The sequence below is a fragment of the Ambystoma mexicanum genome, chromosome 11, assembly GCF_040938575.1.
Source record: "Ambystoma mexicanum isolate Mex_15411 chromosome 11, UKY_AmexF1_1, whole genome shotgun sequence".
Lineage (NCBI taxonomy): Eukaryota > Metazoa > Chordata > Amphibia > Caudata > Ambystomatidae > Ambystoma > Ambystoma mexicanum.
In genome coordinates, this window is record NC_090934.1 from 981,567,624 (window position 1) to 981,592,497 (window position 24,874).

Consider the following 24,874-nt stretch of genomic DNA (forward strand, 5'->3'; position numbering starts at 1 on the left):
AGGGGTTTACAGGCATCCTAGACCCTCTAAGGTCCAGAAAATGTTGCTGACCCACAAACTGTGCCAGAGACCTCTGCATGTCCCAAAATCATTTGCAGCCTGAAAGGGGCATGAACCTGCATCCCAGACCACTGGAATTCCCAAAAATAGTCTTGCACAAAAAATGCACCCCACACCCCTGAAAGTTCTGAACATGTTAGCAGCCCAAAAAAGGCCTTGAAATCCAATTCTCGCCTGCAAAAATGTTGAAAACTTTGAAGGCCCAAAAAAGGGATTTACAGGCATCCTAGACCCCCTAAAGTCCAGAAAATATTGGTGGCCCAAAAACTGTGCCAGAGAGCTCTCCATGTCCCAAAATCATTTGCAGGCTGAAAGGGGCATTAACCTGCATCCTAGACCACTGAAATTCCCAAAAATACTTTTGGCACAAAAAATGCATCCTACACCCCTGCAAGTTCAGAATATGTTAGCAGCCCAAAAAAGGCCTTAAAATGCATTATAGGCCTGCAAAAAGGTTGAAAACCCTGGAGGCCCAAAAAAAGTGGTTTACAGGCATCCTAGACCCCCTAAACTCCAGAAAATGTTGGTGGCTAAAAACTGTGCCAGAGAGCTCTGAATGTCGCAAAATCATTTGCAGCCTGAAAGGGGCATTAGCCTGCATCCTAGACCACTGAAATTCCCCAAAATAATTTTGCCACGAAAAATGCATCCAACACCCCTGAAAGTTCCGAAAATGTTAGAAGCCCAAAAAAGGCCTTAAAATGCATCTTAGGCCTGCAAAAATGTTGAAAACTTGAAAGGCCCAAAAAGGGAATTTACAGGCATCCTAGACCCACTAAAGTCCAGAAAATGTTGGTTGCCCAACAACAGTGTCAGAGTGCTCTGAATGTCCCAAAACATGTGTAGCCTGAAAGGGTCATTACCCCGCATCCTAGACGACTGAATTTCCCAAAAATGTTTTTGGCACAAAAAATGCATCCTACACCCCTACAAGTTAAGAACATGTTAGCAGCCCAAAAAAGGCTTTAAAATGCATCTTAGGCCTGCAAAAATGTTGAAATCTTTGGAGGCCCATAAAAGGGATTTACAGGCATCCTAGGCCCCCTAAAGTCCAGAACATGTTGGTGGCCTAAAAACTGTGTCAGAAAGCCCTAAATATCCCAAAAACATTTGCAGCCTAAAAAGGGCATTAACCTGCATCCCAGAACCCTGAAATTCCCAAAATTATTTTGGCACAAACAATGCACCCTACACCCCTGAAAGTCCAGAATATGTTAGCAGCCCAAAAAAGGCCTTAAAATGTATCTTAGGCCTGCAAAAATGTTGAAAACTTTGGAGGCCCAAAAAGGGGGTTTACAGGCATCCTAGACCCCCTAAACTCCAGAAAATGTTGGTGGCCTAAAAATTGTGTCATTTAGCGCTGAAAATCCCAAAAACATTTGCAGCCTGAAAAGGGCATTGATATGATATGATAGTTTATTTATATAGCGCCTATACACAATGTGTTTCAAAGGGCTTCAAGGCAAGGGAGGGAATAAGGGAAATACAACGGAATTCTTACAGGCCATGATCAGTAAGGATGTGAAATTAACTATTAAATGCAATCTTAGGCCTGCAAAAAGGTTGAAAACTTTGGAGGCCCAAAGAAGGGGGTTACAGGCATCCTAGACCGCCTAAAGTCCAGAAATTGTTGGTGGACAAAAACTGTGCCAAAGAGCTCTGAATATCCCAAAATCATTTGCAGCCTGAAAGGGGCATTAACCCGCATCCTAGACCACTGAAATTCCCAAAAATAATTTTGGCACGTAAAATGCATCCTTCAACCCTGAAAGTTCTGAACATGTTAGCAGCCCGAAAAAGGCCTTGAAATGCAATTCTCGCCTGCAAAAATGTTGAAAACTTTGAAGGCCCAAAAAAGGGGTTTACTGGCATCCTAGACACCCTAAACTCCAGAAAATGTTGGTTGCCCAAAAACAGTGTCAGAGCGCTTTGAATGGCCCAAAAACATGTGCAGCCTGAAAGTGGCTTCAACCCGCATCCTAGACAACTGAAATTCCCAAAAATAGTTTGGCACAAAAAATGCATCCTACACCCCTGAAAGTTCAGAATATGTTAGCAGCCCAAAAAAGGCCTTAAAATGCATCTTAGACCTGCAAAAAGGTTGAAAACTTTGGAGGCCCAGAAACGGGTTTACAGGCATCCTAAACCCTCTAAAGTCCAGAAAATGTTGGTTGCCTAAAAACTGTGTCAGAAAGCCCTGAATATCCCAGAAACATTTGCAGCCTGAAAAGGGCATTAACCAACATCCCAGACCCCTGAAATTCCCAAAAATATTTTTGCACAAACAATGCATCCTACACCCCTGAAAGTTCAGAATATTTTAGCAGCCCAAAAAAGGCCTTAAAATTCATTTTAGACCTGCAAAAATGTAGAAAACTTTGGAGACCCAAAAAAGGGGGTTACAGGTATCTTAGACCCCCTAAAGTGCAGAAAATGTTGGTGGCACATAAACTGTGCTAGAGAGTTCTGCTTGTGCCAAAATCATTTGCACCCTGAAGGGGGGCATTAACCCGCATTCTAGACCACTGAAATTCCCAAAAATAGTCTGGCACAAAAAATGCATCCCACACCCCTGAAAGTTCTGAACATGTTAGCAGCCCAAAAAAGGCCTTGAAATCCAATTCTCGCATGCAAAAATGTTGAAAACCTCGAAGGCCCAAAAAAGGCGTTTAGAGGCATCCTAGACCCCCTAATCTCCAGAAAATGTTGGTGGTAAAAAACTGTGGCAGAGAGCTCTGCATGTCCCAAAATCATTTGCAGCCTGAAAGGGGCATTAGCCTGCATCCTAGACCACTGAAATTCCCAAAAATAGTCTGGCACAAAAAATGCATCCTACACCCCTGAAAGTTCTGAAAATGTTAGCAGCCCAAAAAAGGCCTTAAAATGCATTATAGGCCTGCAAAAAGGTTGAAAACCCTGGAGGCCCAAAAAAGGGGTTTACAGGCATCCTAGACCCTCTAAGGTCCAGAAAATGTTGCTGACCCACAAACTGTGCCAGAGACCTCTGCATGTCCCAAAATCATTTGCAGCCTGAAAGGGGCATTAACCTGCATCCTAGACCACTGGAATTCCCAAAAATAGTCTTGCACAAAAAATGCATCCTACACCCCTGAAAGTTCTGAACATGTTAGCAGCCCAAAAAAGGCCTTGAAATCCAATTCTCGCCTGCAAAAATGTTGAAAACTTTGAAGGCCCAAAAAAGGGGTTTACAGGCATCCTAGACCCCCTAAAGTCCAGAAAATATTGGTGGCCCAAAAACTGTGCCAGAGAGCTCTCCATGTCCCAAAATCATTTGCAGGCTGAAAGGGGCATTAACCCGCATCCTAGACCACTGAAATTCCCAAAAATACTTTTGGGACAAAAAATGCATCCTACACCCCTGCAAGTTCAGAATATGTTAGCAGCCCAAAAAAGGCCTTAAAATGCATTATAGGCCTGAAAAAGGTTGAAAACCCTGGAGGCCCAAAAAAGGGGTTTACAGGCATCCTAGACCCTCTAAGGTCCAGAAAATGTTGCTGGCCCACAAACTGTGCCAGAGACCTCTGCATGTCCCAAAATCATTTGCAGCCTGAAAGGGGCATTAACCTGCATCATAGACCACTGGAATTCCCAAAAATAGTCTTGCAAAAAAAATGCATCCCACACCCCTGAAAGTTCTGAACATGTTAGCAGCCCAAAAAGGCCTTGAAATCCAATTCTCGCCTGCAAAAATGTTGAAAACTTTGAAGGCCCAAAAAAGGGGTTTACAGGCATCCTAGACCCCCTAAACTCCAGAAAATGTTGGTGGCTAAAAACTGTGCCAGAGAGCTCTGAATGTCGCAAAACCATTTGCAGCCTGAAAGGGGCATTAGCCCGCATCCTAGACCACTGAAATTCCCCAAAATAATTTTGCCACGAAAAATGCATCCAACACCCCTGAAAGTTCCGAAAATGTTAGCAGCCCAAAAAAGGCCTTAAAATGCATCTTAGGCCTGCAAAAATGTTGAAAACTTGAAAGGCCCAAAAAAGGAATTCACAGGCATCCTAGACCCACTAAAGTCCAGAAAATGTTGGTTGCCCAACAACAGTGTCAGAGTGCTCTGAATGTCCCAAAACATGTGTAGCCTGAAAGGGTCATTACCCCGCATCCTAGACGACTGAATTTCCCAAAAATGTTTTTGGCACAAACAATGCATCCTACACCCCTGAAAGTTCAGAATATTTTAGCAGCCCAAAAAAGGCCTTAAAATTCATTTTAGACCTGCAAAAATGTAGAAAACTTTGGAGACCCAAAAAAGGGGGTTACAGGTATCTTAGACCCCCTAAAGTGCAGAAAATGTTGGTGGCACATAAACTGTGCTAGAGAGTTCTGCTTGTGCCAAAATCATTTGCACCCTGAAGGGGGGCATTAACCCGCATTCTAGACCACTGAAATTCCCAAAAATAGTCTGGCACAAAAAATGCATCCCACACCCCTGAAAGTTCTGAACATGTTAGCAGCCCAAAAAAGGCCTTGAAATCCAATTCTCGCATGCAAAAATGTTGAAAACCTCGAAGGCCCAAAAAAGGCGTTTAGAGGCATCCTAGACCCCCTAATCTCCAGAAAATGTTGGTGGTAAAAAACTGTGGCAGAGAGCTCTGCATGTCCCAAAATCATTTGCAGCCTGAAAGGGGCATTAGCCTGCATCCTAGACCACTGAAATTCCCAAAAATAGTCTGGCACAAAAAATGCATCCTACACCCCTGAAAGTTCTGAAAATGTTAGCAGCCCAAAAAAGGCCTTAAAATGCATTATAGGCCTGCAAAAAGGTTGAAAACCCTGGAGGCCCAAAAAAGGGGTTTACAGGCATCCTAGACCCTCTAAGGTCCAGAAAATGTTGCTGACCCACAAACTGTGCCAGAGACCTCTGCATGTCCCAAAATCATTTGCAGCCTGAAAGGGGCATTAACCTGCATCCTAGACCACTGGAATTCCCAAAAATAGTCTTGCACAAAAAATGCATCCTACACCCCTGAAAGTTCTGAACATGTTAGCAGCCCAAAAAAGGCCTTGAAATCCAATTCTCGCCTGCAAAAATGTTGAAAACTTTGAAGGCCCAAAAAAGGGGTTTACAGGCATCCTAGACCCCCTAAAGTCCAGAAAATATTGGTGGCCCAAAAACTGTGCCAGAGAGCTCTCCATGTCCCAAAATCATTTGCAGGCTGAAAGGGGCATTAACCCGCATCCTAGACCACTGAAATTCCCAAAAATACTTTTGGGACAAAAAATGCATCCTACACCCCTGCAAGTTCAGAATATGTTAGCAGCCCAAAAAAGGCCTTAAAATGCATTATAGGCCTGAAAAAGGTTGAAAACCCTGGAGGCCCAAAAAAGGGGTTTACAGGCATCCTAGACCCTCTAAGGTCCAGAAAATGTTGCTGGCCCACAAACTGTGCCAGAGACCTCTGCATGTCCCAAAATCATTTGCAGCCTGAAAGGGGCATTAACCTGCATCATAGACCACTGGAATTCCCAAAAATAGTCTTGCAAAAAAAATGCATCCCACACCCCTGAAAGTTCTGAACATGTTAGCAGCCCAAAAAGGCCTTGAAATCCAATTCTCGCCTGCAAAAATGTTGAAAACTTTGAAGGCCCAAAAAAGGGGTTTACAGGCATCCTAGACCCCCTAAACTCCAGAAAATGTTGGTGGCTAAAAACTGTGCCAGAGAGCTCTGAATGTCGCAAAACCATTTGCAGCCTGAAAGGGGCATTAGCCCGCATCCTAGACCACTGAAATTCCCCAAAATAATTTTGCCACGAAAAATGCATCCAACACCCCTGAAAGTTCCGAAAATGTTAGCAGCCCAAAAAAGGCCTTAAAATGCATCTTAGGCCTGCAAAAATGTTGAAAACTTGAAAGGCCCAAAAAAGGAATTCACAGGCATCCTAGACCCACTAAAGTCCAGAAAATGTTGGTTGCCCAACAACAGTGTCAGAGTGCTCTGAATGTCCCAAAACATGTGTAGCCTGAAAGGGTCATTACCCCGCATCCTAGACGACTGAATTTCCCAAAAATGTTTTTGGCACAAAAAATGCATCCTACACCCCTAAAAGTTAAGAATATGTTAGCAGCCCAAAAAAGGCTTTAAAATGCATCTTAGGCCTGCAAAAATGTTGAAATCTTTGGAGGCCCATAAAAGGGATTTACAGGCATCCTAGACCCCCTAAAGTCCAGAAAATGTTGGTGGCCTAAAAACTGTGTCAGAAAGCCCTAAGTATCCCAAAAACATTTGCAGCCTAAAAAGGGCATTAACCTGCATCCCAGAACCCTGAAATTCCCAAAAATATTTTGGCACAAACAATGCATCCTACACCCCTGAAAGTCCAGAATATGTTAGCAGCCCAAAAAAGGCCTTAAAATGCATCTTAGGCCTGCAAAAATGTTGAAAGCTTTGGAGGCCCAAAAAGGGGGTTTACAGGCATCCTAGACCCCCTAAACTCCAGAAAATGTTGGTGGCCTAAAAATTGTGTCATTTAGTGCTGAAAATCCCAAAAACATTTGCAGCCTGAAAAGGGCATTGATATGATATGATAGTTTATTTATATAGCGCCTATACGCAATGTGTTTCAAAGCGCTTCAAGGCAAGGGAGGGAACAAGGGAAATACAACGACATTCTTACAGGCCATGATCAGTAAGGATGTGAAATTAACTATTAAATGCAATCTTAGGCCTGCAAAAAGGTTGAAAACTTTGGAGGCCCAAAAAAGGGGGTTACAGGCATCCTAGACCCCCTAAAGTCCAGAAAATGTTGGTGGCCAAAAACTGTGCCAGAGAGCTCTGAATTTCCCAAAATCATTTTCAGCCTGAAAGGAGCATTAACCTGCACCCTACACCACTGAAATTCCCAAAAATAATATTGGCACGAAAGAGGCATCCTTCACCCTTGAAAGTTTTGAACATGTTAGCAGCCCAAAAAAGGCCTTAAAATGCAATTCTCGCCTGCAAAAATGTTGAAAACTTTGATGGCCCAAAAAAGGGTTTTACAAGCATCCTAGACCCCCTACACTCCAGAAATTGTTGGTGGCCAAAAACTGTGCCAAAGAGCTCTGAATATCCCAAAATCATTTGCCTGAAAGGGGCATTAACCCGCATCCTAGACCACTGAAATTCCCAAAAATAATTTTGGCACGAAAAATGCATCCTTCAACCCTGAAAGTTCTGAACATGTTAGCAGCCCGTAAAAGGCCTTGAAATGCAATTCTCGCCTGCAAACATGTTGAAAACTTTGAAGGCCCAAAAAAGGAATTTACAGGCATCCTAGACCCACTAAAGTCCAGAAAATGTTGGTTGCCCAAAAACAGTGTCAGAGCGCTCTGAATGTCCCAAAACATGTGCAGCCTGAAAGGGCATTAACCCACATCCCAGACCCCTGAAATTCCCAAAAATATTTTTGCACAAACAATGCATCCTACACCCCTAAAAGTTAAGAATATGTTAGCAGCCTAAAAAAGGCTTTAAAAAGCATCTTAGGCCTGCATAAATGTTGAAAACTTTGGAGGCCCAAAAAAGGGGTTTACAGGCATCCTAGACCTTCTAAGGTCCAGAAAATGTTGCTGGCCCACAAACTGGGCCAGAGACCTCTGCATGTCCCAAAATCATTTGCAGCCTGAAAGGGGCATTAGCCCGCATCCTAGACGACTGAATTTCCCAAAAATGTTTTTGGCACAAAAAATTCATCCTACACCCCTAAAAGTTAAGAATATGTTAGCAGCCCAAAAAAGGCTTTAAAATGCATCTTAGGCCTGCAAAAATGTTGAAATCTTTGGAGGCCCATAAAAGGGATTTACAGGCATCCTAGACCCCAAAAAGTCCAGAAAATGTTGGTGGCCTAAAAACGGTATCAGAAAGCCCTAAATATCCCAAAAACATTTGCAGCCTAAAAAGGGCATTAACCTGCATCCCAAACCCTGAAATTCCCAAAAATATTTTGGCACAAACAATGCATCCTACACCCCTGAAAGTCCAGAATATGTTAGCATCCCAAAAAAGGCCTTAAAATGCATCTTAGGCCTGCAAAAATGTTGAAAAGTTTGGAGGCCCAAAAAAGGGGTTTACAGGCATCCTAGACCCCCTAAACTCCAGAAAATGTTGGTGGCCTAAAAATTGTGTCATTTAGCGCTGCAAATCCCAAAAACATTTGCAGCCTGAAAAGGGCATTGATATGATATGATAGTTTATTTATATAGCGCCTATACACAATGTGTTTCAAAGCGCTTCAAGGCAAGGGAGGGAACAAGGGAAATACATCGACATTCTTACAGGCCATGATCAGTAAGGATGTGAAATTAACTATTAAATGCAATCTTAGGCCTGCAAAAAGGTTGAAAACTTTGGAGGCCCAAAAAAGGGGGTTACAGGCATCCAAGACCCCCTAAAGTCCAGAAAATGTTGGTGGCCAAAAACTGTGCCAGAGAGCTCTGAATGTCCCAAAATCATTTGCAGCCTGAAAGGAGCATTAACCTGCACCCTAGACCACTGAAATTCCCAAAAATAATATTCGCACGAAAGAGGCATCCTTCACCCTTGAAAGTTTTGAACATGTTAGCAGCCCAAAAAAGGCCTTAAAATGCAATTCTCGCCTGCAAAAATGTTGAAAACTTTGAAGGCCCAAAAAAGGGTTTTACAAGCATCCTAGACCCCCTACACTCCAGAAATTGTTGCTGGCCAAAAACTGTGCCAAAGAGCTCTGAATATCCCAAAATCATTTGCAGCCTGAAAGGGGCATTAACCCGCATCCTAGACCACTGAAATTCCCAAAAATACTTTTGGCACAAAAAATGCATCCTACACCCCTGCAAGTTCAGAATATGTTAGCAGCCCAAAAAAGGCCTTAAAATGCATTATATGCCTGCAAAAAGGTTGAAAACCCTGGAGGCCCAAAAAAGGGGTTTACAGGCATCCTAGACCCTCTAAGGTCCAGAAAATGTTGCTGGCCCACAAACTGTGCCAGAGACCTCTGCATGTCCCAAAATCATTTGCAGCCTGAAAGGGGCATTAACCTGCATCCTAGACCACTGGAATTCCCAAAAATAGTCTTGCACAAAAAATGCATCGCACACCCCTGAAAGTTCTGAACATGTTAGCAGCCCAAAAAAGGCCTTGAAATCCAATTCTTGCCTGCAAAAATGTTGAAAACTTTGAAGGCCCAAAAAAGGGGTTTACAGGCATCCTAGACCCCCTAAACTCCAGAAAATGTTGGTGGCTAAAAACTGTGCCAGAGAGCTCTGAATGTCGCAAAATCATTTGCAGCCTGAAAGGGGCATTAGCCCGCATCCTAGACCACTGAAATTCCCCAAAATAATTTTGCCACGAAAAATGCATCCAACACCCCTGAAAGTTCCGAAAATGTTAGCAGCCCAAGAAAGGCCTTAAAATGCATCTTAGGCCTGCAAAAATGTTGAAAACTTGAAAGGCCCAAAAAAGGAATTTACAGGCATCCTAGACCCACTAAAGTCCAGAAAATGTTGGTTGCCCAACAACAGTGTCAGAGTGCTCTGAATGTCCCAAAACATGTGTAGCCTGAAAGCGGCCTTAGCCCGCATCCTAGACGACTGAATTTCCCAAAAATGTTTTTGGCACAAAAAATGCATCCTACACCCCTAAAAGTTAAGAATATGTTAGCAGCCCAAAAAAGGCTTTAAAATGCATCTTAGGCCTGCAAAAATGTTGAAATCTTTGGAGGCCCATAAAAGGGATTTACAGGCATCCTAGACCCCAAAAAGTCCAGAAAATGTTGGTGGCCTAAAAACGGTGTCAGAAAGCCCTAAATATCCCAAAAACATTTGCAGCCTAAAAAGGGCATTAACCTGCATCCCAGAACCCTGAAATTCCCAAAAATATTTTGGCACAAACAATGCATCCTACACCCCTGAAAGTCCAGAATATGTTAGCATCCCAAAAAAGGCCTTAAAATGCATCTTAGGCCTGCAAAAATGTTGAAAAGTTTGGAGGCCCAAAAAAGGGGTTTACAGGCATCCTAGACCCCCTAAACTCCAGAAAATGTTGGTGGCCTAAAAATTGTGTCATTTAGCGCTGCAAATCCCAAAAACATTTGCAGCCTGAAAAGGGCATTGATATGATATGATAGTTTATTTATATAGCGCCTATACACAATGTGTTTCAAAGCGCTTCAAGGCAAGGGAGGGAACAAGGGAAATACAACGACATTCTTACAGGCCATGATCAGTAAGGATGTGAAATTAACTATTAAATGCAATCTTAGGCCTGCAAAAAGGTTGAAAACTTTGGAGGCCCAAAAAAGGGGGTTACAGGCATCCGAGACCCCCTAAAGTCCAGAAAATGTTGGTGGCCAAAAACTGTGCCAGAGAGCTCTGAATGTCCCAAAATCATTTGCAGCCTGAAAGGAGCATTAACCTGCACCCTAGACCACTGAAATTCCCAAAAATAATATTGGCACGAAAGAGGCATCCTTCACCCTTGAAAGTTTTGAACATGTTAGCAGCCCAAAAAAGGCCTTAAAATGCAATTCTCGCCTGCAAAAATGTTGAAAACTTTGAAGGCCCAAAAAAGGGTTTTACAAGCATCCTAGACCCCCTACACTCCAGAAATTGTTGCTGGCCAAAAACTGTGCCAAAGAGCTCTGAATATCCCAAAATCATTTGCAGCCTGAAAGGGGCATTAACCCGCATCATAGACCACTGAAATTCCCAAAAATAATTTTGGCACGAAAAATGCATCCTTCAACCCTGAAAGTTCTGAACATGTTAGCAGCCCGAAAAAGGCCTTGAAATGCAATTCTCGCCTGCAAACATGTTGAAAACTTTGAAGGCCCAAAAAAGGAATTTACAGGCATCCTAGACCCACTAAAGTCCAGAAAATGTTGGTTGCCCAAAAACAGTGTCAGAGCGCTCTGAATGTCCCAAAACATGTGCAGCCTGAAAGGGTCATTACCCCGCATCCTAGACAACTGAAATTCCCAAAAATGTTTTTGGCACAAAAAATGCATCCACCACCCCTAAAAGTTAAGAATATGTTAGCAGCCTAAAAAAGGCTTTAAAATGCATCTTAGGCCTGCATAAATGTTGAAAACTTTGGAGGCCCAAAAAAGGGGTTTACAGGCATCCTAGACCCTCTAAGGTCCAGAAAATGTTGCTGGCCCACAAACTGTGCCAGAGACCTCTGCATGTCCCAAAATAATTTGCAGCCTGAAAGGGGCATTAACCTGCATCCTAGACCACTGGAATTCCCAAAAATAGTCTTGCACAAAAAATGCATCCCACACCCCTGAAAGTTCTGAACATGTTAGCAGCCCAAAAAAGGCCTTGAAATCCAATTCTCGCCTGCAAAAATGTTGAAAACTTTCACGGCCGGAAAAAGGGGTTTACAGGCATCCTAGACCCCCTAAAGTCCAGAAAATGTTGGTGGCCCATAAACTGTGCTAGATAGCGCTGCTTGTCCCAAAACATTTGCAGCCTGAAAGGGGCATTAACCCGCATCCTAGACCACTGAAATTCCCAAAAATATTTTGGCACAAACAATGCATCCTACACCCCTGAAAGTTCAGAATATGTTAGCAGACCAAAAAAGGCCCTAAAATGCATCTTAGGCCGGCAGATTGTTGAAAACTTTGGAGGTCCAAAAAAGGGGTTTACAGGCATCCTAGACCCCCTAAAGTGCAGACAATGATGGTGAAACAAACAACTGTGCCAGAGAGCTCCAAATGTACCAAAATCATTTGCAGCCTTTAATGGGGATTAACCCTCATCCTAGACCAATGAAATTCCCAAAAATAATTTTCGCACGAAAAACGCATCCTTCACCCCTGAAAGTTTTTAACATGTTAGCATCCCAAAAAAGGCCTTAAAATGCAATTCTCGCCTGCATAAATGTTGAACACTTTGAAGGCCCAAAAAAGGGCTTTACAGCACCATAGACCCCCTAAAGTCCAGAAAATGTTGGTGGCCCAAAAACTGTGCTAGAGAGCTCTCCGTGTCCCAAAATCATTTGCAGCCCGAAAGGGGCATTAACCCACATCCTAGACCACTGAAATTCCCAAAAATACTTTTGGTACAAAAAATGCATCCTACACCCCTGAAAGTTCAGAATATGCTAGCATCCCAAAAAAGGCCTTAAAATGCATCTTTGGCCTGCAAAAATGTTGAAAACTTAGAAGGCCCAAAAAAGGGGTTTACAGGCATCCTAGACCCCCTAAACTCCAGAAAATGTTGGTGGCTAAAAACTGTGCCAGAGAGCTCTGCAAGTCCCAAAAATCATTTGCAGCCTGAAAGGGGCATAACTCGCTTCATAGACCACTAAAATTCCCAAAAATATTTTGGCACAAAAAATGCATCCTACACCCCTGCAAGTTCAGAATATGTTAGCAGCCCAAAAAAGGCCTTCAAATGCATTATAGGCCTGTAAAAAGGTTGAAAACTTTGGAGGCCCAAAAAAGGGGGTTACAGGCATCCTAGACCGCCTAAAGTCCAGAAAATGTTGGTGGCCAAAAACTGTGCCAGAGAGCTCTGAATGTCCCAAAATCATTTGCAGCCTGAAAGGATCATTAACCTACACCCTAGACCACTGAAATTCCCAAAAATAATTTTGGTACGAAAGAGGCATCCTTCACCCTTGAAAGTTTTGAACATGTTAGCAGCCCAAAAAAGGCCTTAAAATGCAATTCTCGCCTGCAAAAATGTTGAAAACTTTAAAGGCCCAAAAAAGGGGTTTGCAGGCATCCTAGACCCCCTACACTCCAGAAATTGTTGGTGGCCGAAAACTGTGCCAAAGAGCTCTGAATATCCCAAAATCATTTGCAGCCTGAAAGGGGCATTAACCCGCATCCTAGACCACTGAAATTCCCAAAAATAATTTTGGCACGTAAAATGCATCCTTCAACCCTGAAAGTTCTGAACATGTTAGCAGCCCGAAAAAGGCCTTGAAATGCAATTCTCGCCTGCAAAAATGTTGAAATCTTTGAAGGCCCGAAAAAGGGGTTTACTGGCATCCTAGACCCCCTAAACTCCAGAAAATGTTGGTTGCCCGAAAACAGTGTCAGAGCGCTTTGAATGGCCCAAAAACATGTGCAGCCTGAAAGTGGCATCAACCCGCATCCTAGACAACTGAAATTCCCAAAAATAGTTTGGCACAAAAAATGCATCCTACACCCCTGAAAGTTCAGAATATGTTAGCAGCCCAAAAAAGGCCTTAAAATGCATCTTAGACCTGCATAAAGGTTGAAAACTTTGGAGGCCCAAAAAACGGGTTTACAGGCATCCTAAACCCTCTAAAGTCCAGAAAATGTTGGTGGCCTAAAAACTGTGTCAGACAGCCCTGAATATCCCAGAAACATTTGCAGCCTGAAAAGGGCATTAACCCACATCCCAGACCCCTGAAATTCCCAAAAATATTTTTGCACAAACAATGCATCCTATACCCCTGAAAGTTCTGAAAATGTTAGCAGCCCAAAAAAGGGCTTAAAATGCATCTTAGGCCTGCCAAAATGTTGAAAACTGTGAAGGCCCAAAAAAGGAATTTACAGGCATCCTAGAACCCCTAAACTCCAGAAAATGTTGGTGGCTAAAAACTGTGCCAGAGAGCTCTGAATGTCGCAAAATCATTTGCAGCCTGAAAGGGGCATTAGCCCGCATCCTAGACCACTGGCATTCCCGAAAATAATTTTGCCACAAAAAATGCATCCAACACCAATGAAAGTTCCGAAAATGTTAGAAGCCCAAAAAAAGCCTTAAAATGCATCTTAGGCCTGCAAAAATGTTGAAAACTTGAAAGGCCCAAAAAAGGAATTTATAGGCATCCTAGACCCACTAAAGTCCAGAAAATGTTGGTTGCCCAACAACAGTGTCAGAGTGCTCTGAATGTCCCAAAACATGTGTAGCCTGAAAGGGTCATTACCCCGCATCCTAGACGACTGAATTTCCCAAAAATGTTTTTGGCACAAAAAATGCATCCTACACCCCTACAAGTTAAGAATATGTTAGCAGCCCAAAAAAGGCTTTAAAATGCATTATTAGGCCTGGAAAAATGTTGAAATCTTTGGAGGCCCATAAAAGGGATTTACAGGCATCCCAGGCCCCCTAAAGTCCAGAAAATGTTGGTGGCCTAAAAACTGTGTCAGAAAGCCCTAAATATCCCAAAAACATTTGCAGCCTAAAAAGGGCATTAACCTGCATCCCAGAATCCTGAAATTCCCAAAATTATTTTGGCACAAACAATGCACCCTACACCCCTGAAAGTCCAGAATATGTTAGCAGCCCGAAAAAGGCCTTGAAATGCAATTCTCGCCTGCAAAAATGTTGAAAACTTTGAAGGCCCAAAAAAGGGGTTTACTGGCATCCTAGACACCCTAAACTCCAGAAAATGTTGGTTGCCCAAAAACAGTCCAGAGCGCTTTGAATGGCCCAAAAACATGTGCAGCCTGAAAGTGGCTTCAACCCGCATCCTAGACAACTGAAATTCCCAAAAATAGTTTGGCACAAAAAATGCATCCTACACCCCTGAAAGTTCAGAATATGTTAGCAGCCCAAAAAAGGCCTTAAATGCATCTTAGTCCTGCAAAAAGGTTGAAAACTTTGGAGGCCCAAAAAACGGGTTTACAGGCATCCTAAACCCTCTAAAGTCCAGAAAATGTTGGTTGCCTAAAAACTGTGTCAGAAAGCCCTGAATATCCCAGAAACATTTGCAGCCTGAAAAGGGCATTAACCCACATCCCAGACCCCTGAAATTCCCAAAGATATTTTTGCACAAACAATGCATCCTACACCCCTGAAAGTTCAGAATATTTTAGCAGCCCAGAAAAGGCCTTAAAATTCATTTTAGACCTGCAAAAATGTAGAAAACTTTGGAGACCCAAAAAAGGGGGTTACAGGCATCCTAGACCCCCTAAAGTCCAGAAAATGTTGGTGGCACATAAACTGTGCTAGAGAGTTCTGCTTGTGCCAAAATCATTTGCACCCTGAAGGGGGGCATTAACCTGCATTCTAGACCACTGAAATTCCCAAAAATAGTCTGGCACAAAAAATGCATCCCACATCCCTGAAAGTTCTGAACATGTTAGCAGCCCAAAAAAGGCCTTGAAATCCAATTCTCGCATGCAAAAATGTTGAAAACCTCGAAGGGCCAAAAAAGGCGTTTAGAGGCATCCTAGACCCCCTAATCTCCAGAAAATGTTGGTGGCCAAAAACTGTGCCAGAGAGCTCTGCATGTCCCAAAATCATTTGTAGCCTGAAAGGGGCATTAACCTGCATCCTAGACCACTGAAATTCACAAAAATAGTCTGGCACAAAAAATGCATCCTACACCCCTGAAAGTTCTGAAAATGTTAGCAGCCCAAAAAAGGGCTTAAAATGCATCTTAGGCCTGCAAAAATGTTGAAAACTGTGAAGGCCCAAAAAAGGAATTTACAGGCATCCTAGACCCCCTAAAGTCCAGAAAATATTGGTGGCCCAAAAACTGTGCCAGAGAGCTCTCCATGTCCCAAAATCATTTGCAGGCTGAAAGGGGCATTAACCCGCATCCTAGACCACTGAAATTCCCAAAAATACTTTTGGCACAAAAAATGCATCCTACACCCCTGCAAGTTCAGAATATGTTAGCAGCCCAAAAAAGGCCTTAAAATGCATTATAGGCCTGCAAAAAGGTTGAAAACCCTGGAGGCCCAAAAAAGGGGTTTACAGGCATCCTAGACCCTGTAAGGTCCAGAAAATGTTGCTGACCCACAAACTGTGCCAGAGACCTCTGCATGTCCCAAAATCATTTGCAGCCTGAAAGGGGCATTAACCTGCATCCTAGACCACTGGAATTCCCAAAAATAGTCTTGCACAAAAAATGCACCCCACACCCCTGAAAGTTCTGAACATGTTAGCAGCCCAAAAAAGGCCTTGAAATCCAATTCTCCCCTGCAAAAATGTTGAAAACTTTGAAGGCCCAAAAAAGGGATTTACAGGCATCCTAGACCCCCTAAAGTCCAGAAAATATTGGTGGCCCAAAAACTGTGCCAGAGAGCTCTCCATGTCCCAAAATCATTTGCAGGCTGAAAGTGGCATTAACCTGCATCCTAGACCACTGAAATTCCCAAAAATACTTTTGGCACAAAAAATGCATCCTACACCCCTGCAAGTTCAGAATATGTTAGCAGCCCAAAAAAGGCCTTAAACTGCATTATAAGCCTGCAAAAAGGTTGAAAACCCTGGAGGCCCAAAAAAAGTGGTTTACAGGCATCCTAGACCCTCTAAGGTCCAGAAAATGTTGCTGGCCCACAAACTGTGCCAGAGACCTCTGCATGTCCCAAAATCATTTGCAGCCTGAAAGGGGCATTAACCTGCATCCTAGACCACTGGAATTCCCAAAAATAGTCTTGCACAAAAAATGCATCCCACACCCCTGAAAGTTCTGAACATGTTAGCAGCCCAACAAAGCCCTTGAAATCCAATTCTCGCCTGCAAAAATGTTGAAAACTTTGAAGGCCCAAAAAAGGGGTTTACAGGCATCCTAGACCCCCTAAACTCCAGAAAATGTTGGTGGCTAAAAACTGTGCCAGAGAGCTCTGAATGTCGCAAAATCATTTGCAGCCTGAAAGGGGCATTAGCCTGCATCCTAGACCACTGAAATTCCCCAAAATAATTTTGCCACGAAAAATGCATCCAACACCCCTGAAAGTTCCGAAAATGTTAGAAGCCCAAAAAAGGCCTTAAAATGCATCTTAGGCCTGCAAAAATGTTGAAAACTTGAAAGGCCCAAAAAGGGAATTTACAGGCATCCTAGACCCACTAAAGTTCAGAAAATGTTGGTTGCCCAACAACAGTGTCAGAGTGCTCTGAATGTCCCAAAACATGTGTAGCCTGAAAGGGTCATTACCCCGCATCCTAGACGACTGAATTTCCCAAAAATGTTTTTGGCACAAAAAATGCACCCTACAACCCTACAAGTTAAGAACATGTTAGCAGCCCAAAAAAGGCTTTAAAATGCATCTTAGGCCTGCAAAAATGTTGAAATCTTTGGAGGCCCATAAAAGGGATTTACAGACATCCTAGGCCCCCTAAAGTCCAGAAAATGTTGGTGGCCTAAAAACTGTGTCAGAAAGCCCTAAATATCCCAAAAACATTTGCAGCCTAAGAAGGGCATTAACCTGCATCCCAGAACCCTGAAATTCCCAAAATTATTTTGGCACAAACAATGCACCCTACACCCCTGAAAGTCCAGAATATGTTAGCAGCCCAAAAAAGGCCTTAAAATGCATCCTAGGCCTGCAAAAATGTTGGAAACTTTGGAGGCCCAAAAAGGGGGTTTACAGGCATCCTAGACCCCCTAAACTCCAGAAAATGTTGGTGGCCTATAAATTGTGTCATTTAGCGCTGAAAATCCCAAAAACATTTGCAGCCTGAAAAGGGCATTGATATGATATGATAGTTAATTTATATAGCGCCTATACACAATGTGTTTCAAAGGGCTTCAAGGCAAGGGAGGGAATAAGGGAAATACAACGAAATTCTTACAGGCCATGATTAGTAAGGATGTGAAATTAACTATTAAATGCAATCTTAGGCCTGCAAAAAGGTTGAAAACTTTGGAGGCCCAAAAAAGGGGGTTACAGGCATCCTAGACCGCCTAAAGTCCAGAAAATGTTGGTGGCCAAAAACTGTGCCAGAGAGCTCTGAATGTCCCAAAATCATTTGCAGCCTGAAAGGATCATTAACCTACACCCTAGACCACTGAAATTCCCAAAAATAATATTGGCACGAAAGAGGCATCCTTCACCCTTGAAAGTTTTGAGCATGTTAGCAGTCCAAAAAAGGCCTTAAAATGCAATTCTCGCCTGCAAAAATGTTGAAAACTTTAAAGGCCCAAAAAAGGGGTTTACAGGCATCCTAGACCCCCTAAACTCCAGAAATTGTTGGTGGCCAAAAACTGTGCCAAAGAGCTCTGAATATCCCAAAATCATTTGCAGCCTGAAAGGGGCATTAACCCGCATCCTAGACCACTGAAATTCCCAAAAATAATTTTGGCACGTAAAATGCATCCTTCAACCCTGAAAGTTCTGAACATGTTAGCAGCCCGAAAAAGGCCTTGAAATGCAATTCTCGCCTGCAAAAATGTTGAAAACTTTGAAGGCCCAAAAAAGGGGTTTACTGGCATCCTAGACACCCTAAACTCCAGAAAATGTTGGTTGCCCAAAAACAGTGTCAGAGCGCTTTGAATGGCCCAAAAACATGTGCAGCCTGAAAGTGGCTTCAACCCGCATCCTAGACAACTGAAATTCCCAAAAATAGTTTGGCACAAAAAATGCATCCTACACCCCTGAAAGTTCAGAATATGTTAGCAGCCCAAAAAAGGCCTTAAAATGCATCTTAGACCTGCAAAAAGGTTGAAAACTTTGGAGGCCCAAAAAACGGGTTTACAGGCATCCTAAACCCTCTAAAGTCCAGAAAATGTTGGTTGCCTAAAAACTGTGTCAGAAAGCCCTGAATATCCCAGAAACATTTGCAGCCTGAAAAGGGCATTAACCCACATCCCAGACCGCTGAAATTCCCAAAAATATTTTTGCACAAACAATGCATCCTACACCCCTGAAAGTTCAGAATATTTTAGCAGCCCAAAAAAGGCCTTAAAATTCATTTTAGACCTGCAAAAATGTAGAAAACTTTGGAGACCCAAAAAAGGGGGTTACAGGCATCCTAGACCCCCTAAAGTGCAGAAAATGTTGGTGGCACATAAACTGTGCTAGAGAGTTCTGCTTGTGCCAAAATCATTTGCACCCTGAAGGGGGGCATTAACCCGCATTCTAGACCACTGAAATTCCCAAAAATAGTCTGGGACAAAAAATGCATCCCACACCCCTGAAAGTTCTGAACATGTTAGCAGCCCAAAAAAGGCCTTGAAATCCAATTCTCGCATGCAAAAATGTTGAAAACCTCGAAGGCCCAAAAAAGGCGTTTAGAGGCATCCTAGACCCCCTAATCTCCAGAAAATGTTGGTGGCCAAAAACTGTGCCAGAGAGCTCTGCATGTCCCAAAATCATTTGCAGCCTGAAAGGGGCATTAGTCTGCATCCTAGACCACTGAAATTCCCAAAAATAGTCTGGCACAAAAAATGCATCCTACACCCCTGAAAGTTCTGAAAATGTTAGCAGCCCAAAAAAGGGCTTAAAATGCATCTTAGGCCTGCAAAAATGTTGAAAACTGTGAAGGCCCAAAAAAGGAATTTACAGGCATCCTAGACCCACTAAAGTCCAGAAAATGTTGGTTGCCCAAAAACAGTGTCAGAGCGCTCTGAATGTCCCAAAACATGTGCAGCCTGAAAGGGTCATTACCCCGCATCCTAGACGACTGAAATTCCCAAAAATGTTTTTGGCACAAAAAATGCATCCACCACCCCTAAAAGTTAAGAATATGTTAGCAGCCTAAAAAAGGCTTTAAAAAGCATCTTAGGCCCGCATAAATGTTGAAAACTTTGGAGGCCCAAAAGAGGGGTTTACAGGCATCCTAGACCCTCTAAGGTCCAGAAAATGTTGCTGGCCCACAAACTGGGCCAGAGACCTCTGCATGTCCCAAAATCATTTGCAGCCTGAAAGGGGCATTAACCTGCATCTTAGACCACTGGAATTCCCAAAAATAGTCTTGCACAAAAAATGCATCCCACACCCCTGAAAGTTCTGAACATGTTAACAGCCCAAAAAAGGCCTTGAAATCCAATTCTCGCCTGCAAAAATGTTGAAAACTTTGAAGGCCCAAAAAAGGGGTTTACAGGCATCCTAGACCCCCTAAAGTCCAGAAAATATTGGTGGCCCAAAAACTGTGCCAGAGAGCTCTCCATGTCCCAAAATCATTTGCAGGCTGAAAGGGGCATTAACCTGCATCCTAGACCACTGAAATTCCCAAAAATACTTTTGGCACAAAAAATGCATCCTACACCCCTGCAAGTTCAGAATATGTTAGCAGCCCAAAAAAGGCCTTAAAATGCATTATAGGCCTGAAAAAAGGTTGAAAACCCTGGAGGCCCAAAAAAGGGGTTTACAGGCATCCTAGACCCTCTAAGGTCCAGAAAATGTTGCTGACCCACAAACTGTGCCAGAGACCTCTGCATGTCCCAAAATCATTTGCAGCCTGAAAGGGGCATTAACCTGCATCCTAGACCACTGGAATTCCCAAAAATAGTCTTGCACAAAAAATGCATCCCACACCCCTGAAAGTTCTGAACATGTTAGCAGCCCAAAAAAGGCCTTGAAATCCAATTCTCGCCTGCAAAAATGTTGAAAACTTTGAAGGCCCAAAAAAGGGGTTTACAGGCATCCTAGACCCCCTAAAGTCCAGAAAATATTGGTGGCCCAAAAACTGTGCCAGAGAGCTCTCCATGTCCCAAAATCATTTGCAGGCTGAAAGGGGCATTAACCTGCATCCTAGACCACTGAAATTCCCAAAAATACTTTTGGCACAAAAAATGCATCCTACACCCCTGCAAGTTCAGAATATGTTAGCAGCCCAAAAAAGGCCTTAAAATGCATTATAGGCCTGCAAAAAGGTTGAAAACCCTGGAGGCCCAAAAAAGGGCTTTACAGGCATCCTAGACCCTCTAAGGTCCAGAAAATGTTGCTGGCCCACAAACTGTGCCAGAGACCTCTGCATGTCCCAAAATCATTTGCAGCCTGAAAGGGGCATTAACCTGCATCCTAGACCACTGGAATTCCCAAAAATAGTCTTGCACAAAAAATGCATCCCACACCCCTGAAAGTTCTGAACATGTTAGCAGCCCAAAAAAGGCCTTGAAATCCAATTCTCGCCTGCAAAATGTTGAAAACCCTGGAGGCCCAAAAAAGGGGTCTGAATGTCGCAAAACCATTTGCAGCCTGAAAGGGGCATTAGCCCGCATCCTAGACCACTGAAATTCCCCAAAATAATTTTGCCACGAAAAATGCATCCAACACCCCTGAAAGTTCCGAAAATGTTAGCAGCCCAAAAAAGGCCTTAAAATGCATCTTAGGCCTGCAAAAATGTTGAAAACTTGAAAGGCCCAAAAAAGGAATTTACAGGCATCCTAGACCCACTAAAGTCCAGAAAATGTTGGTTGCCCAACAACAGTGTCAGAGTGCTCTGAATGTCCCAAAACATGTGTAGCCTGAAAGGGTCATTACCCCGCATCCTAGACGACTGAATTTCCCAAAAATGTTTTTGGCACAAAAAATGCATCCTACACCCCTAAAAGTTAAGAATATGTTAGCAGCCCAAAAAAGGCTTTAAAATGCATCTTAGGCCTGCAAAAATGTTGAAATCTTTGGGGGCCCATAAAAGGGATTTACAGGCGTCCTAGACCCCCTAAAGTCCAGAAAATGTTGGTGGCCTAAAAACTGTGTCAGAAAGCCCTAAGTATCCCAAAAGCATTTGCAGCCTAAAAAGGGCATTAACCTGCATCCCAGAACCCTGAAATTCCCAAAAATATTTTGGCACAAACAATGCATCCTACACCCCTGAAAGTCCAGAATATGTTAGCAGCCCAAAAAAGGCCTTAAAATGCATCTTAGGCCTGCAAAAATGTTGAAAACTTTGGAGGCCCAAAAAGGGGGTTTACAGGCATCCTAGACCCCCTAAACTCCAGCAAATGTTGGTGGCCTAAAAATTGTGTCATTTAGTGCTGAAAATCCCAAAAACATTTGCAGCCTGAAAAGAGCATTGATATGATATGATAGTTTATTTATATAGCGCCTATACACAATGTGTTTCAAAGCGCTTCAAGGCAAGGGAGGGAACAAGGGAAATACAACGACATTCTTACAGGCCATGATCAGTAAGGATGTGAAATTAACTATTAAATGCAATCTTAGGCCTGCAAAAAGGTTGAAAACTTTGGAGGCCCAAAAAAGGGGGTTACAGGCATCCAAGACCCCCTAAAGTCCAGAAAATGTTGGTGGCCAAAAACTGTGCCAGAGAGCTCTGAATTTCCCAAAATCATTTTCAGCCTGAAAGGAGCATTAACCTGCACCCTAGACCACTGAAATTCCCAAAAATAATATTGGCACGAAAGAGGCATCCTTCACCCTTGAAACTTTTGAACATGTTAGCAGCCCAAAAAAGGCCTTAAAATGCAATTCTCGCCTGCAAAAATGTTGAAAACTTTGAAGGCCCAAAAAAGGGTTTTACAAGCATCCTAGACCCCCTACACTCCAGAATTTGTTGGTGGCCAAAAACTGTGCCAAAGAGCTCTGAATATCCCAAAATCATTTGCCTGAAAGGGGCATTAACCCGCATCCTAGACCACTGAAATTCCCAAAAATAATTTTGGCACGAAAAATGCATCCTTCAACCCTGAAAGTTCTGAACATGTTAGCAGCCCGAAAAAGGCCTTGAAATGCAATTCTCGCCTGCAAACATGTTGAAAACTTTGAAGGCCCAAAAAAGGAATTTACAGGCATCCTAGACCCACTAAAGTCCAGAAAATGTTGGTTGCCCAAAAACAGTGTCATAGCGCTCTGAATGTCCCAAAACATGTGCAGCCTGAAAGGGTCATTACCCCGCATCCTAGACAACTGAAATTCCCAAAAATAGTCTTGCACAAAAAATGCATCCCACACCCCTGAAAGTTCTGAACATGTTAGCAGCCCAAAAAAGGCCTTGAAATCCAATTCTCGCCTGCAAAAATGTTGAAAACTTTGAAGGCCGGGAAAAGGGGTTTACAGGCATACTAGAACCCCTTAAGTCCAGAAAATGTTGGTGGCCCATGAACTGTGCTAGATAGCGCTGCTTGTCCCAAAATCATTTGCAGCCTGAAAGGGGCATTAACCCGCATCCTAGACCACTGAAATTCCCAAAAATATTTTGGCACAAACAATGCATCCTACACCCCTGAAAGTTCAGAATATTTTAGCAGACCAAAAAAGGCCCTAAAATGCATCTTAGGCCGGCAGATTGTTGAAAACTTTGGAGGTCCAAAAAAGGGGTTTACAGGCATCCTAGACCCCCTAAAGTGCAGACAATGATGGTGACCCAAACAACTGTGCCAGAGAGCTCCAAATGTACAAAAATCATTTGCAGCCTTTAATGGGCATTAACCCTCATCCTAGACCACTGAAATTCCCAAAAATAATTTTAGCACGAAAAACGCATCCTTCACCCCTGAAAGTTTTTAACATGTTAGCAGCCCAAAAAAGGCCTTAAAATGCAATTCTCGCCTGCAAAAATGTTGAACACTTTGAAGGCCCAAAAAAGGGCTTTACAGGCATCATAGACCCCCTAAAGTCCAGAAAATGTTGGTGGCCCAAAAACTGTGCCAGAGAGCTCTCCGTATCCCAAAATCATTTGCAGCCCGAAAGGGGCATTAACCCACATCCTAGACCACTGAAATTCCCAAAAATACTTTTGGCACAAAAAATGCATCCTACACCCCTGAAAGTTCCGAATATGTTAGCATCCCAAAAAAGGCCTTAAAATGCATCTTAGGCCTGCAAAAATGTTGAAAACTTAGAAGGCCCAAAAAAGGGGTTTACAGGCATCCTAGACCCCCTAAACTCCAGAAAATGTTGGTGGCTAAAAACTGTGCCAGAGAGCTCTGCATGTCCCAAAAATCATTTGCAGCCTGAAAGGGGCATAACTCGCTTCATAGACCACTAAAATTCCCAAAAATGTTTTGGCACAAAAAATGCATCCTACACCCCTGCAAGTTCAGAATATGTTAGGAGCCCAAAAAAGGCCTTAAAATGCATTATAGGCCTGCAAAAAGGTTGAAAACTTTGGAGGCCCAAAAAAGGGGGTTACAGGCATCCTAGACCGCCTAAAGTCCAGAAAATTTTGGTGGCCAAAAACTGTGCCAGAGAGCTCTGAATGTCCCAAAATCATTTGCAGCCTGAAAGGAGCATTAACCTGCACCCTAGACCACTGAAATTCCCAAAAATAATTTTAGCACGAAAGAGGCATCCTTCACCCTTGAAAGTTTTGAACATGTTAGCAGCCCAAAAAAGGCCTTAAAATGCAATTCTCGCCTGCAAAAATGTTGAAAACTTTAAAGGCCCAAAAAAGGGGTTTACAGGCATCCTAGACCCCCTACACTCCAGAAATTGTTGGTGGCCGAAAACTGTGCCAAAGAGCTCTGAATATCCCAAAATCATTTGCAGCCTGAAAGGGGCATTAACCCGCATCCTAGACCACTGAAATTCCCAAAAATAATTTTGGCACGTAAAATGCATCCTTCAACCCTGAAAGTTCTGAACATGTTAGCAGCCCGAAAAAGACCTTGAAATGCAATTCTCGCCAGCAAAAATGTTGAAAACTTTGAAGGCCCAAAGAAGGGGTTTACTTGCATCCTAGACCCCCTAAACTCCAGAAAATGTTGGTTGCCCAAAAACAGTGTCAGAGCGCTTTCAATGGTCCAAAAACATGTGCAGCCTGAAAGTGGCATCAACCCGCATCCTAGACAACTGAAATTCCCAAAAATATTTTGGGCACAAAAAATGCATTCTACACCCCTGAAAGTTCAGAATATGTTAACAACCCAACAAAGGCCTAACAATGCATTTTAGGCCTGCAATAATGTTGAAAATATTGAAGGCCCAAAAAAGGGGTTTACAGGCATCCTAGACCCCCTAAAGTCCAGACAATTTTGGTGGCCTAAAAACTGTGTCAGTTAGCTCTGAATATCCCAAAAACATTTGCAGCCTGAAAGGGGCATTAACCCGCATCCCAGTCTCCTGAAATTCCCAACAATATTTTTGGCACAAAAAATGCATCCTACACCCCTGAATGTTCAGGATATGTTAGTAGCCCACAAAAGGCCTTGAAATGCATCTTACACCTGCAAAAATGTTTAAAACTTTGAAGGCCCAAAAAATGGGTTTACA